At 37.6% G+C, this 17,385-nt stretch overlaps 1 protein-coding gene across 2 annotated transcripts in view; it reads left to right on the forward strand.

Annotated features, from left to right (window-relative positions):
• Positions 1–5,476: 5,476 nt before the first annotated feature.
• LOC139125234 (cell adhesion molecule 1-like) overlaps positions 5,477–17,385 on the forward strand; it is a 35,270-nt gene continuing 23,361 nt past the window's right edge. Inside the window, exon 1 of one of the 2 annotated variants that reach the window (XM_070691332.1) lies at positions 5,477–5,610. The gene's annotated coding sequence lies outside the window, so the exon portion shown is untranslated. Of the gene's footprint in view, positions 5,611–17,216; positions 17,346–17,385 lie in introns of those variants that run through there. The other variant, XM_070691333.1, reaches the window with a different exon arrangement.

Raw genomic sequence — 17,385 nt, forward strand, 5'->3', positions numbered from 1 at the left:
TCTGTTATTGATGACAGACGATGTTGAATTCTAAAATCTCGGTTACCAAATAATGTCAGCTGTATCGTAATTTGAACCAGTTAATGATCGTAAATACATGGATGCCGCAGTAAAACATAAAATAAGATGCAAGTGTACTTCACTATCGTGCATCAATTCAGTAGATTTTTTTTGAAGGTTATTTTGAAATTAAATGATCGAAAATACGATCGAAAATAGATGTGTATACCATGGTTAAACATAATAACAACTACTGCAAATATAAATTAAGGTCCAACCGCCCTCTACTACAGTCAGTCAAAGTTTGTTCGATAATGATAAATAGGCATCCTCTCTCCACTGATTTAATTCTGCTTTCAAAAATATAGAATAGTGGAGTAGCGTATAGTGATGCAAAAAAAAAGAAGAGTTCCTGTCTGTAATTTTGCATGTTTCAATTACTGGACGTCTTCATCATCCCGGCGAGATAATTGTTATATTTGTCGATGCCTGTGACTGTGATAAATACTGATAAATTGAACTCAAAGCAAATTTATATATAACTACCTTAACCAGGTCGTGCTAGCCTGCCTGTATCTTTCAACGCAGGTGATTTCCACAGAGTACTGGTGATACTTTGAGATGTCACAACCATCACCTGCATCAATGTTTATTTACAGGGGCCTTGCTGGTGTTTATCAGGTCAAAGGAAGTCCCAGAAACCTAGATTCAATAAAACGATTGCACGGTTTGTTTGTCAAGTGAGCCTTATACAGAGGCTTTTACGTGCTAATTTAACAGTGTATCTCCCTATAATTGTTTACAAATTAATTGTACAGATGTACTGAAGATAGGTAATACTGAAGAAGCGAATGTTTAGACTAATCTCCTACATGTTATTTTTATAAAATGTGAACTTTATATAAAGTAGGCGATCGACGTAATACCATGTAGCTGGACTAGACTCGATTAATTTGAAGTTTACAAGGTGTTATTTATATATATGCAAATTATCCGGTCTGCATTAAAAGAAAAGACTTGTCGTAAAGAAAGATCGTCATATTTGGTCTGTCAAAATCAACAGGCGAGGCAGATAACTATCGCAAATCGTGACTCTCTTATTTTTTGATGACGACGCTCTGACAGCGGTGGGATAGCATTATATTTTTCCTTGTAATGACTAACCTATTAATAGAGAACGACAAAAACAACATGTTCAGCTGAACGTTCAAAAATCATTAGAGGTAACTAGAGTAAGTGTCACTCACTCTGTACATTCCTTTGCACATTGGGCTTAATAACTTTTATTATCATCTTGATTTAAATATAGAGATGGTTTCATCGCTTCTCGACGACAGAAAACAAAAACATAAACAAATGAGAATAAATAAACAAAGCAGCAGCAATATATAAAACCAAGGATTTTATAATGATTATTCTATGTGATTGACTGTGTATCAATTATATTCCCCATTCTCGCTTCTCGTCGAACTGTCGTTGTTGCTACCTTTCTCGTGTAATCATTCTAATCATATTATCATCAGTGCATCAAGACTTCCATTTAATTTTGACATAACATTAACTCTCTTCCTTCGACACTCTTATTTTGCAGTGATCAACTATAACTCAAGAAATGATCGTCAAAATGACAGTGCAATAATACCATGCTATTGGAGATGTACTTCTACCAAATGGAATTTTCCATTTTCCCAAAATTATTACACTTTTAATTTAATCATTTAGGTCTTATCGAAAAAGACAAAATAGCTGACTTTGCATTTGTTTGTGATAAGAACTGACTTTGCAGCCTGTTTGTGATACGAACAATGCATTGCGATATCACGATTTTATCTATTTCGGCTAATTATACAGAAGTTAATCGGGCTCTTGAAAAAATTGGGTCAATTTGTCTCTTGATAAATTAATAATAACACCCTTGTTTTGATAAAATGCCGTTTTGTGAGTTAACCATCACGAACGATCGCCTGACATGTGTTTTACATAGATACTGTAGCGGGTCCTGTTATTTCTCAATACTCATCTCAGTCATTTTTTCAATTTTCACAACACAGTGAATGATTCTATAGTATTGGCAGGCAGACACTGGTTTGTGTCGGTGCCGAAGGTCATCTTTGTAATTGAGTTGCACATTGAAAAAGTAACAGAGTGAGCTATGGTCAATGATAAGTTATTTAACTGATATAGCTACTGTTGAAACTGATTAGATTCAACTGTTCGCCTTGTCATTTGAATCGACCAACTTTATGGATATGTTGATAATTATTTGGAATGCACAGAAACATGGTCTACTGTAGGGAGATTTTAAGTAAACGTATGGTAAAAGAGTAATTCAAAGAGAATATGGCCGGAACATTGGACTAAAATTGGAGAGTTTTGGGGATTGGCGTGAGTGAGTAGCTAGTCCTAGCAACAGAGCTGATAATCATCGCCGATCGAGACTCATGCCTTTATCTTCTATAGCAGGCTCTGAACAGCGTGGTATTTTTGCAATGGCTAACATATTGATGGAGGCTCACACAGTAAACACAGTACAACGAGTCAGATGAACGTTCAATAACTGGCCTAGTATGCTTCGTTACTCTATACGGTAACCTTTGCACATTGATTTCCAGTGTCTTTTGATAAACCATTAACGAGAGCAAGGGTCATACTAATTTAGATTATCTTTTTGCTAAGTGGAGAAGGCATAAGCGCTATTCAAATACAAAATGGGGTTGTTCCTAAGCAACAAAACAAATAAGAAACTAAGCTTTTGATATTTTAATCTTTCTGTTTGTCGACCTTCATCTCGGGCATCGTTGCTAATGTCCTCATGTTTTGCACACAGATAGTTATTTTTTATTACTAATCCCACAGACGAAGCCCATTATAGGATGTGGAACTCGTCCTACCCGATGGAGCATTGAGAGAGTGAGGTATAGAGCAATGAATCCGGTACCCTAACATGATGCCTCCGATTAAAATTTTTGGTTAAAAGTCTGCACTTTGGCTGTACTTACTCAATACGCGTTCCAAAATGGTTCAAAGCGCAAACAAACCAGTAATACAATGCAGAAATTCCTGGACAGGCAACTTGTTTTTCATTTATTAGTTACAAGCTGTCTGTCAAAACCATCTTCAAAATGTTGATTATGTTCAACGGTGCGGGTTTAGCACATGTGATAAACCCGCGCATTAACTGAATGTTTCCTGTCCTAGCTAAATATCAACATTAAGCAAAATATTTAACGAAAGTTGCAGTAGAACGTTTGGAATTCTAAGGTTGCGCGAGGATTCAAGAGACCAGGAGACTTTGCAGTGTGTTCGTGGTAAGAGAAAAGAATTCCGATGTCCAGAATTTGTCTATTTGCGAGTTAAAATAAAAATTAACGATGAGGAAGAGGCTAGCTCAATTCGATCCATCATTTTGCCATCTATATAGATGTTTCTACCCGGAGAATTGAATAATGAGGACTGATTATACTGAAGTAAATATAATGTCACTCTGCCAATTATTATCTTCAAGAATTCGGTTGACATGCATATAAAATCGTTGTGATATTGATATGTTTTGTGCTTGTGTTAATATACAATCAGGCCTACAGTCGTCGGAAACTCTACAAAAAAATCAACTTTGTGATGTACGTTCTTGAGTGCAGAGAGAGAAGAGAGAGAGGGATGGGAGAGAACAGAGACCAGAGAGAGGATAGAGATAGAGAGAGACAGGTAGAAAAACAGAGTCTGAAACAGAGAGACAAAAGACACACAGACAGATAAAAGGAGACAAGGAGACAGAGACACACATACAGAGACCATACAGTGATAAAGACTCAGAGAGAGAAGAGAGAGAGAGAGAGAGAGAGAGAGAGAGAGAGAGAGAGAGAAGAGAGAGAGAGAGAAGAGAGAGAGAGAGAGAGAGAGAGAAGAGAGAGAGAGAGAGACAGAGAGAGAGAAGAGACAGACAGACAGACAGACAGACAGCAGACAGACGACAGACAACAGACAGACAGACAGACAGAGAGACAGACAGAAAAGAGACAAAACAGTAAAGAAGACAGAGACAGAAACAGACAGAGAGAGACAGTCAGAGAGTACAGCGAGAGAAGAGGAGTGAAAAGAAGAAGAAAAGCAAGGAAACAAACAAACAAACAGACACACAGAATGAAATAAAAGAAAATACGCTGTCATGAGACAAACATTACAGGGAAAATTCAGGAATCCAGTTTAGATAGGGTAGTGATGAGAAACGTTTAATAGACGTATAGGAATCCATATTCATATTGTTATTAATGTGTCTATTTTTTTAGTATGTCAATAGATAAAAAAATCTGAGTATATGAACCAAAGAATTTATACTGGTTTGTTAGGACAAATCTCTGTCCGGATATTGTAAATACTTGATCAACTTGCGCATTGAATTAGTCTGTCTAAAGGTTGGTAGAAAGGCCAGACTGAAATGTATATGAAAATAAAATGATATGGATCAGATTTTTCTGTTTCAAAATATACATGATGAACAAAGTCCTGTCATCAAAGTCCAGGGATTTTAAACAATAATTTTCAGAGTCAATTGCTTTATCGTTTAAATAACGAACTGGTAGCAATGTGCACTGGTTAGATTTAGTCCCTACAGAAGGAAATAAAGTACAGTCAATTCAAATTTAGAAATGTCAAGACCATACTGCAGATACCAAGAGTGATCAATAAAGTATGAAAACTTCCCCTGGCAACATTACTAGTGGCCGTTGTCAACAGTCTGAACTCGTTTTCATACCAGTCTTGGCCGATATTAAGGCGCATTGGTCCATCTCATTGAAAGAGACTCCCTGTCTTGTATCACTTCATATGCGTGATACAACGAAAAACTCTTGCCACCAGGAAAGCATTTCCTTTCACTCTTAAGTTGTTGGTAAGTTAAGTAACTAGACAAAGTACAGTTTTCGTCATATCTCGCCTTGACCCCGTAAGCAAAAACAAAACGATAGTAAATGTAGTCTATAATGATGACAACTTTTCCACCCGATTTTGACTTGATTTAGCTTGTCAGTTTTGGTGCATATGCACCATTATACCTCATGATTACGTTACGTTATGCACATTTTAGTACGTCTGAAAAAAAAGTATAACATAACGTAATTTTATCTTATTCTCTCATATGTTATGTTATGTTTCTGACGACCCTTCCCCTCAGCTGAATGGCTTGTTGACGGTTTTTGTACTTTCTGTTAGGTACTCTGTGTTCGTCGACCAGGGTGAATAATAACAGCTACATCTAAAGTCAATACTGGTGACGTCGTTTTGTTAAAATATATTCCTACGTAGTAGACATTCTTAAAGTTAGAATATAGCTTGTTTCTGTATGTGTGCAGGAATTAACCCTAAAAAACTTACACGAAAGGACAGACGCTAAATGCGCAGGAACCTTTATTTTTCCTGTCAACACACTCGATATATATCTAAGGTCCATTGGTGGCCATGACCAAAGTGAAATAATTAACCACATTTGCTATTGTCATTGTTTGACACTATCCACACATCAACCAATGGAGCTTTTTTCTACTATTTATGCCTTTTACTTGGAATACTACAGGGAATCTTATATGATACTGTAACGTGTGAATCATGATGAAGGTCTGTATTACATTGTTTATATGCCTTTGGCGTTAGTGAACTTCGCTCAGCGCGTTTACATGGTAGTTGTGGTCAGCGCTGCCGATCTCCCGAAATCAAGATAGAGCAAACCAGCCAAAAAAAAGTATGAGGTAGAACAATAGAACAGCAGAACAGCTCTGTGTCCTCATAGACTTCTACGAGACTCCAGATTATCTTATCTCTAAATGTGATATCTTGTTTGAGAGCCTGGAAGGGGAAGTTGTATTCTTTGAAATGTGATAATCCGTCGTCTCACGTCTAGTTCACAAAGTAGTGTTCTTCTTTTGAGGATAATTCTACCCGTGTTGACTTAAGTTCAGTTGTGAGGTCAATTCTGCACTTGTCAACATTAAGTCCGAGTTTTCTGCCTATTTAAGTAGGCGAATGAAATGATCAATGAGCTATCAAAGAGTTCCACCTCCTCCATCACTACATGAGTCAAAAATAATCTTTCTCTCTCATGACACAGCAGGGCACGACCGGCTTTGAGGAATAAGGTGAAATTTAATTCTATGTTAAGACCATAACTCAACAAATGAGTCCTTTTTCACATATCTATGTATCTTTCATATTAACCCAGTATATCCTAGACTCTTCGAAGAACATGTGACATCAAAATCGTTAACTGAAATGCATTACTGTCGCCATGAGTATATAATCATTTACAAACAGATGCAAAATATAACAGCCGTTAATGCGACAGGTCTGTGTATGCTACAGTGACGATTCTGAGATATTTTATTAGAATTAAGAATTGAACGTTTATCCATTCACTTCATCATACTTCTTCAATAGAACAAATTAAATATGATGAATGCAATATGCACTACAAAGCTTTAACAAGTCTTGAATTTATCATACGCTCTAATTTAAACTTTAATACACATCTGCCTCAGGAAAGGTTAGAGACAACAATTGTAAAAAGAAATTTTCGAATAAGTTAGGCTCTCACTCTTCTGTTGACTCAACATGATTATCTCTCGTGTACATGTCTGTAAGTAAACGTTTCTCTACTTGGAAAAAAGGCTACATGATTGTGCTGTCTACAAGCACGTATGTACCTAGTCTGGCAGAGACCCCGCGATTCGTGTTCTTCCCTGTTGGAATCCCAGGGTCTGGACGTTCTTGCAAGCTGGGACGAATATTCGTCCCAGCACGGGCATTCTGTTGTTCTTAAATGATGGTGTATAAGCGTGTAAACATGATTCCGTATTTTAGTTTCCGTTTGCCGCTGCAAACTTACATCGTGATTTAAAAAAAAACAAAAGCCTAAAAAATGAGGTATTATTAATACAAAAGAAACAGTCGCATTCTGCTTGTTCACCTAACTGATTATTCTTTCTCACTCCCGGTCTCTCTGCGCCGCGGCATGCACGGCAGAGTTCTTACCAGCGCGTATTTACCGCAATCATGAAGCGCGTAGAATGACGACGGTACGTTGCTATGACTGCCGTGTACATGAGCGCGGTGACTGGAACGTGCACGCGACGACGACAGCTATGCACGCGAGCGCCTCTGAACTGTCGTCTGCTGTCCCGGCCTCAGAGATGTATACACAAGGGTATGCTCATATGAACATGGAACCTGACGATGTGCGTTACAAAAAAGGGGGGACAGGGGGGACAGATACTATTACCCTCTAAAACGTCCGCAAAAGGTAAACACATTTTTTATTTTTAAAATGTAACTCACTGACGATAGAAAGTAAAATACAGCGTGAAAAAAAAGAAAAAAAATGTGAAAATGTAACCCTTGACCTCCAAGGCTTGTTCACGTTCCGTTCGACCCAAACAGACTGAGTGAAAAGAAATGCACATTTGAAATAATCTTTCGGGTTCTATCGAAAGGCTTTCACTAAAACTGAAAAAAAATTAAATGTTCTTCTTTGGAATATTATATTGGAAGGTTTTTACTACGAAGAGAAATAAAAAATATGTCCTTTCTTCTGCGCATGACGAAACCACAGAACGGCATTTGCTAATTGCGTATTTTGCGACGTTCGAACATCCAAAGTCGCTACCGGATAACGGCAATTTGTAACGCACATAGGTTTAGCGATGCATTTATTCTCGGTCATATTTCGAATATACTACAATATGTCTATCATTTTCATAACTTGATGTGTGCTACGATGCCATTTCAAATTTCATACGTCGTTTTCGCGACGGAATTCGACTCGTTTCATCGGTAAATAATATCGTCGAGAAATGATTTGCATACCCTTTTGTATATATATCATTATGTGAAACGACACAGTGCAGGTCGCGCGCGTACCTATAGTACGCGTATATATGCGAGCGTCGTTCCGCCGCGACGTTTAGCATCGAAAGAATACGGTCGATGTGGTCGCTGTGTGACGTTCCCGTAGACACGTCCGACCTTGATCTGGTTTTGTAGCTAAGTAGGCATTTCAATCTGAACGGCATTCTGTTATAAATTTCTTACACAGTTATCATCAAAGTTCGCTTAGTTTATTCAGACTATCATTCAGAACAACAGAGTGCCCGTGGTCCCAGTTGCAAGCGACCGGTCGGATTTCTGCCTGATCCGGGTACTTTATAGAACTCCACACATCCGTTAATAAAAAAAATGACAAGTAGCATAGCCAAATAAAATGAAAAATTAAAAATAAAACCATACCGCGTAATATAAGTCTACCAGCTACTAGTATATATTCTCCCCGCCCAGTTAGATAGGCATTTCTTTTGACGTCACTACCCTTATGAATATTCATATACTTGCAAGAACCGACAGTCGCTGTCTGGCAGCGCGTGCTCACAGCTGCACAGCTTAGCCTTCGAATGCAGGCCCACCATGGGCGCGCACAAAACAAGGCACAGCGACTGTGGAGAGTCTGTATGTACCTATCAACACTGCTAAATGTCAGCAAAATATTTACTTTAGCGGTGACATTAAGGTCAGATGAATTTTAAATCATCGGCTTTATTTGTAATGCGAACCCAATGAGATGTGTTCCGACGTCTCATATTTCCTCGTAATTGATCATCAATTAAGTACGCTATCGGTGTAAAATGGGGTCAGACAAGAAAGGGGGGACACTTCTTTTCTAAAAGTTAGTCTTCAAGTATTTGTCTAATTTGGGACTGACATCATGGCAATGAACCTTGCGCAAAGGATTTCCTAACTCGTCTCTCCTTGAACTAGAGAGAGAGAGAGAGAGAGAGAGAGAGAGAGAAGAGAGAAGAGAGAGAGAGAGAGAGAGAGGAGAGGGAGAGAGAGAGAGAGAGAGAGAGAGAGAGAGAGAGAGAGAAGAGAGAGAGAGAGAGAGAGAGAGAGAGAGAGAGAGAGAGAGAGAGAGAGAGAGGAAGACAGACAGAGGATGCCCGCATAAAAATCTCAATGACTTGCATGAAACAGAAGGCGCATTTGCGTACGGACAATTATTTCTCGATAAATTAGGTGTTATACGACTCGAAAATGAAGACTTGAATTTGTTCTTAAACATTAGCCAATAAGACCACCTGTTACAATGTCAAGAATAAAACTTAGGGGCTCCGTGCAAAAATTGGTACTGAAGAGACAAATGACCTAAGATTTGTCGATATTTGAAATTCATAATGGCTGTCATCTCTGCCTTAACTCTATGAGATAAAAAAAACTAAAAAGGTGAAAACCTTTCTTTTACCAACACCATTAAACTGACCCACCAAGTTGTAGCTCAGGATAAAATTCGTGTCTCCCGTTAATGGTCATTGCCCACGTTAACTTAGGTCACGATAGATAGGTCACGAATGCTTTCTTATCAAAAACATCGTTAGGGTTCAGAGTCAAACATTTTCCATAAGACGGTTCCAGATTAATTTGGCAAACTTACTGTTGTAGACATAATGACTTGTTTTTTATGTGTAGCCGACGTCCTTCACGATTGGAAATGTTCAACTTATAAACTATCATTAACACTAGTTAAGTACTACCTCATACCGGATTTGAGTTGACTTATCAAACTCCTTTCAGAAATGACACTGATTAAAACAAAGAATCCATGAGGTATCCAGCAACATCCAGCAGTGGGAATCCAACATTAGAATACATCATGAATTTCCTTTAGAATCCAGCAAAATCCCTCGTGAATTCAGCTCTTTTCGTAAAGAGTGTGCAGTGCATTTATATCATTTTTACATATTACATACATTATCGTAAACTCCAAGTTTGTCCAGTAAGCCTATCCAATATGAAGAGAATTTGAAAAAAAATACATGTAGCGACTCTAAAAAACGAATTTCTATTTAGGTCAACTTATCACTGCTTTTCTGTCAACATGTTTCTTATCTGCAGAATGCTCTCCCCTTGCTATCTCTTATCAGACTGTATTTGAACCAAAACCTTCACAATTATGCCAGCTGCAAATGCTCAACTAACCTAGCAACACTGCTAACTGTCCTGGGGAGACATCAGCAAAATATTTACTTTGCCGCAATGAAGAAGATTGAGGCCATGCAGACAAGGTGATGATTCACACTATTGGCTTTATTTATATGACCCGATAAGAGCTTCCGATATCCCGGGTTTATCTAGTTCCGCGTATGGTATCATCAACAAATATGGCTATCAGTGTAGAATGGGATCAAACAAATTTGATGAGACAGTCTTTGCTGTTAGATTGTGTTCGTTGAACATCAGAGAGAGAGGAGGGAGAGAGAGAAAGATAGAGGGGGGAGACGGACAGACAGACTGACAGGGTAAATGATTGATAGAGAGGGGAGAAGGGGAGAGAAAAATACACATACAGAAGAGAGACATAGAGACATTCGCGCACAGGGAAGGAGACAGTGTGACAATACGGAAGATAGTCAGTCGGATATGTAGAAAATCAGAGGAGAGAGACTTAGACAGGCCTAGGAATACACAGGTGCAGAGACTGAAAAAGATAGTTAGAGGTTAATGTATTAAGGCCATCTTGTTTACCCAATTGTTTTCAGCTGTCACTGGTTTAACCATGTCAGCAAAGTAAATCTAACTTTTTAAAGCGCACACTTATAATGGTATGATTATTTTCGTTTGTAATATTAGTACGTTAGGGTTGTTGCTTACACAAGGCAATCTCATCTTCACTTGATAGAATTGTTTCATTTAGCTCAAACTAATTGGTATACCCCAGATAAGTCTTTCTGCGTTTCATAATCAGCAAGTACTCAGGAAAGCCCGCTCAATTCTTTTGTCTAGTGATCACATTTTATCAGCAGAGTTCGACACACTTCCCTCTGGTCGGCGTTTTAGATACCCGGCTTGCAGGTCAAACCGGCGCAGGTTGTCATTCATTCCAACCGCTGTGCGGCATTCAAATGATTCCTAACCTGTTTTTTATAGTCCTGCGTCTCCTACCATTTTGTAAATTGTTTATTTTTGATGTTGTATTGAGCCAGGCTTTTAATTGCCTGTGTTTGGGATAAATAAAGTTCTATTGAATTGAAAAAAAAAATTCGCAGATTATTTGAATTAGAAGGATTTGACTTTCTTGTTTTCAAGCTATCTTGGAATTTCGAGGGCCACCTATACTGCCGCAAAAATCTAATAAAAATAATACTAATATCATTCTGCAAGTTGTGTTCTGTTTCAGTGTGTTTTTTAATTACAACACTTACTCATACCTGCATAAAATGCATCGTAATAGATACAAATAATCATTCAGGTACACATTTCGGATGCATGACTCTAATATATTTCCATGAGTAAATTATAGTTACAAAAGCATTTTTGTCATTATTATCCGAGCTCTATGACTTCAGTGTTAAAGGAACAGGTCCTTTCGGACGCTGTGCATATCAAATTTGGCTACAATACTTCTAAAAATAGCTCTATGCCGTTCTCTCTTGACATTGGTGATCGACATCAATTTATCTACAACAGTGCTGGACATATTTATGCATAGAAAATGTGAAATACATACACAACTCATTCAAATTACTGTATTCACACTTTAAAACAGAAGATTTAAAATTGAAATTCCATACAACTGACATGTCAACAAACTCACCAAAAGAGATGTCAACAAAATTATCTACTGATACCAGGCCGCACAAAAATTGACCTAAACTTAGTTTAATTCCTGTTATATGATATGGTTGTTTGCCGGATAAAATAATTGTTCGCCTCATAGTGGAGGGAATTTCGACCTAATGTATGACAGTATCGAAAACATCTGTTGGCACTGTATTTCCTTTAGTGTGGCAGAGAAGAGAGAGAGGAGAGAGAGAGAGAGAGAGAGAGAGAGAGAGAGAGAGAGATGAGAGAGAGAGAGAGAAGAAACTACGTGACACAGACAGTAGAGATAGAGACAGAAGATTTTTTATTTGTCCAACCGACATATATGAATAAGGACAGAAATTTACGGATAGGTGACTGTTCTCCCTTGATACTGGTGGGGCTTGATTAATTGCCAGCAAGGTAGTCTGGCTATGGGTTGTCAGAAACGCTAGTCTGAAATGTACATGGAAACTCTTCAATAAGGATTAAAGTAGTGACATAGTTCTCTCGGAAATTTAATGGAATTCGATTTCGTAGGCATTCTCACACCTAGGGAATGCCTTGTCACTGTAAGTGCGCAAACATAAACCCCCAAAGACTTGCGTAAAAAATACCAAAATGCAAATGCATAAGGAGTGTTATTTTCTGCCCGCTAATTCGATAGATATTTAAGTTCCCCCTTTTTTGGTCATGGCCACAGTTAAATAATTAAGTACACTTTTACCGGTCATTGTTTGACATCATCGGTCATCTGCAGTATTGTGAGATAAAATAATAGCAATTAATTTTTTACATTCATGCGCTTTACGTTAAATACTAAACGGAATCTTTTCATATGCTGTGACTTATGCCTCACGATTAAGGTCAGTATGACATTGTTTATTTGGCATTGTGAACTCCGCTCACGCATTCAGATACTGGTGCGTGGTCAGCGTGCATGGTCAGTCTTCCGAAATCAGATACCGAAGCATCCCTATATTACAGTAGAATAAGAGAACAACTCCGTACTCTCACAAACTTGCACGACGGTAGAAAGTCTTATTCTTCAAACGTTATTACATAAGTTAGAGTCTAGAAGTTGTTTTGCTTGAAAGGTAATATATATGTGGTGTCATGGTTAGTTACACAAAATAGTGTTAATGGTTGACTTAAATATGGTTACGAGGTCAATTGTTCCTTTAAGTCGAATATTTTTACTCCATCACCTTGGCACCTCGTGAGCTGTACGACTCCCCTTTCCACGATTCATTTATGACATTAACCTACAGATAATTAAGGACCTCTAATCGGCATGGATTAAATAATACTAAAATTTCACAATTTTCTTTGTCATTTTAATTCCATTGGTCATTTTGTGTAGGCTAGTTGATAATATTCTCGGTTGGAAGTGGCTTCGAAATAAATAAATCACAAATATAAGGATTGCCTGGGGGAAACGATAAAAGACATTTTTCCTCACTAGTCAGGTACATATCTTAATCAGACACAAGTGATCGTGAATGCTTCTTCTCATCAGGAGCAGCATTAATGTTCAGAGTAACAAATGTTGCCACAAGACAGCTCTAGATTAATAAGTTTGGAAGCGAGCTGTTGTACACAATACCTTGGTTGTCACGATATGCATAGCCGACGTCCTTCACCTGTGGTAATTGTCAAGTCTAATAAAACTAGCACCTTGGCACAAGTGCAATACCACTCATGTGGCGTGAGTTCAGAAATGACCACTGAATTTAACAAAATGAACATTCATCCGCATTGTAGGCCCTTTTTACCCGAGAGTTTTCGCAATATTCGATCATCTCCAGATCGTAAAAAACATAAATCTAGCACTTAATTTCACTTCATGACCTTAACTCCGAAAAAGAACCCTTCCCAACTGTCCATGCCGCTCTAAATTTCAACAAATATTTCCTAAATTCTTTTCACTACGCGTGCTTTCAGAATTGTAAAAAATAATCTTAAAATTGCCAATGAGTAATAACCATACTCTTCGCACCATTTCACCAGAGATGAAACATTCCTCAAGAAGAAGGCAAGGTGTGTTTTACAGTGATAGTTCTGTGAAATTCGAGTAAAATTCAGAATTAATACCTATTCTTTCACATTGGAGCTCTTTCATTGAACAAAAACGATTTGCAAAATAAAATAAAATAAAACAAAATAAAATAAAAAATAAACAAGCGACCTAACGGCCGACACATCACACCGACTGTGTTATGTAGATAATAACTATTTGTGACACGTGTATTGGTCCATGAAGAGATGGAAATCAGTGATAGCTTATTTCAGTAAGGCCCAATAAAAATATATCAAAAGTAGATGCAAAATACATGATATCGTCATAAGTTGAACATGTCACATTAAGATCATCCCTGAGAACCTGTCGACCAAAGCTATGAGACGAGTAGATCATTTTATTTGTTCTTAGTAATTTTTTCACCAAGAAGAGAAATATTTGTCGCAAAAATACAAAACATTTTTTCATCAATTATAATGCATCATAAACACGATAAACCCTAGAAACATGTATACAAAATATCAAAACTCTCAGACGAGCAGTTTGCGAGGAACGATTTTTTTGACTTAAAACTGCAAAATTGACCAAAAATACTTAATTGCAGATTTTATTATAATTTCGATGTATCACATAAGTTAATATGTAGGAACCTGCATACAAAGAATCAAAGCTATAAGACGGTGAACTTGTGACAAATACAATTTTTGACCAACAACTGCCCTAAAAATACAAAAGTGTCGATTTCATCATCATAATTTGAATTTGAATATCACACAAATCTGAAAAAGGTCGCCCTGGGATCAATATCTCAAATATAAAAGCTATCTGACCTGCGATTTCAAAGAAAAAATTGTAAAAATGTTTTGACCCAAATGAAAAAATTGCCCTAAAATTACAAATTTGCATATTTCACCACAAATGAACAAACCTAACTGAGGTCACCAAGAGAATTTCATATCAACTTCAACAGCTATCAGACGAGTCGTTTCGCAAGAGAAGGCAATCGTTGATAGACGACGGACAACGACGGAAATTCGGCTCATTGTTTTATTGTTTTATGTATTGAAGAGCCACGATGCTCTAGATAAACGAAGTTCAATTCTGATATCCCAAATGTCTCGTAAAATACACAATCTGAATAAAAGTTAACAGTTGAATTAAAGATATCCATTTTACGGTCACGACCTAGACATACTCAGTTACAGTCAATAATCTATTAGAACAGTCAGGACGACTGGCTGGTACTGCACACTTTTATCTTAACTTTTTAACAAATTTGTCACACGATCAATAGAGGTAAGCTCGTAACCTTATCGAAATTAACATGTTCTTATCGTTGTACATACCAAGCAAGCATAAAATTGCTATTGTTGACGGATGGATCTTAAGGAAGAAAGGTGATCAGAATTCCTCTATGTCAACAGTTTGTCATCTTCAGGGGTAACCCTTAAGTCACATTTTTCCTTATTCGCAATTTGTTTTTATTCTGAGTTTTTCTTTAGATTTGACTGTCCTTTACCATTACATCATGCAACTTTTATCATTTTTGGCAGATTCCATTCTCTGATATCTTAATTATGTCTGTCCCGGTAAACCAATCCCGTATTAGAAGAAGTTAAAAACAATATTTTCGAGTCTGTAAAACTACATTACTATTCCTATTTACGTTAACTCACAAATGTTTTTCGGTCAACATGTTTGTTATTAACAGCAGCATGCTTCCTGTCTATTTCTTAATATATACTCAATTTGACCAAAAGGCTACCGATAGTGCTGGTTGCAAGTGGAAATCTTGCCTAGCAACACTGCTAACTGTGCAAAATATTTACTTAGCGCCATGAAGAAGATTGGGGATATGCATGAGGGTCGGATTTACACGACCTGCTTTGTTTTTAATGTGACCCGATAAAACCATTCGTTCCAATGTCTCGGGTTTATCTGTTTCCGCGTATTGGTTCACCTATTAATTAGGCTATCAGTGTAGCATTGGGTCAAAAAAACCCGATGGGACAGTCTTTTCTGCTCATCATTCCTTCGCCGTGTGTCTATTTTGACACTGATAATTCCATCTAGCCCACAGAATTTTCTCTTACGTATTTCCTCGCACTGAGAGAAAAAGAGAGAGAGATACAGACAGACAGACAGACAGACAGAGAAGAGAGACAGACACAACATATAACAGACAGATGGAGATAGAGACACAGAGGAGAAGAATGAAAGACAGACAGACAGATATACAGAGTCATAGACAGACATACAAAAGACAGAGAGATAGACAGTACGAGAGGCTCAGAGAGAGAGAAATAGACTGTGTGACAGTAGGACAATTTCTTTAGCAGCTTTAGTGGAGCTAGGATATTGCGTAGAAAGAATATGATTGCAAGACCCGACAGAACAAAACATTTACTTGGAAAAACATCAAATGCTGACATACCAGGGGAGATTAAAAATCGCAATTTACATTTTGTGGAATAACGCATCAAGAAACGATGCTTTCTATCGAATAGATAATTCTTCTTATCAATCAAATTGTTGGCTGTAGTGTCGCGTGACGATAGGCAGCTTTCAATATCTGCTACATTTATATCCGCACATCGACAATTGGAAAGGATAATTGCTATAGCTTTGTATCTTACTGATAGGAAATGTTTCTCGACGTTTGCATTTTCATTCATTATGGGACATCATTTGCTTTAGAGATTTACTTGACTGCAATTATACCTTGCACTGTCTCGGTTCACTGCAGTTGAGTGCACCATACATATTGTCACTTAAAAAATTTCCTAGTTTCTGTCACTGTATAGCATTTCATTTTCCGGCCTCATACATGACCACTCGCCACCTCTACTAAAAACCTATATACACTTGCTTTAGAATCACAGTCATTTCCAATGCGCAGAGAGAGAATAGAAATAAAAACAACATTCAACTTTCTGTGACATAATTAAATAAGAGCATTTTGGCGTTTAGTTTTACAAGCCTTACGAGAGTTATGACTGCGACTAATGCTGCTGCAAAAGTTCAAGTCAGCAATCACGTGCTATACTTTTTAAATAAACCTATTGCAGTTATATAACAATAAGTCAAGCGCACAAGTTTGTGAAACCATTATTCCCCTCATGCATTTCTTTCCAATGAGAAAGATATTTCAGGCACCCTATATGGTAGCCATGGTCGATGTTAAATCATTAACAACGCTTTACATCCGTCCCTTTGTGATGTCAGCCTGCCTTCAGCTGCACTTTGAGATGTATAAGATTATTTTTGCCGTTCACATCTATCGACATACAGCCTTTTCCGAAGCCGTTGTTTTTTTTTCTTAGTGTTTTGCACGACATACAAATTTTGCGAATTTGTGAAATCCAGAAGGACGCATGTAAACTTCGGACCAGGCACGGAACAGTTCTGTGCCCTTGTTCGTAAGATGTGATGACGTCATTCAAAGGCAACATGGTGAAGCCACGTTCTCAAAAACGTATAAACCATATTTCTTGGTAATCAAGGATAATTGCAAGGCCAGGGGTACCTACATCAAGAAATTTGATTCGTTGAATGCTATACACGTGTTTTCCCGCAATGAACACGACTCGTGTTACAAAAACCTACAATGTGAATAATCAAACAGAACTACAAGATCTCCGGAATTAATTACATTATGACTGAAGAAGCTAAGAGTAGTGTAGAGACATTGGAAATGAGGAAAGAATCAAGGGTAAGTAAAACTTCACGAAGTGTATAGTGAGACGCGTAGA

Source organism: Ptychodera flava (assembly GCF_041260155.1).
Source record: "Ptychodera flava strain L36383 chromosome 3 unlocalized genomic scaffold, AS_Pfla_20210202 Scaffold_25__1_contigs__length_14229661_pilon, whole genome shotgun sequence".
NCBI lineage: Eukaryota > Metazoa > Hemichordata > Enteropneusta > Ptychoderidae > Ptychodera > Ptychodera flava.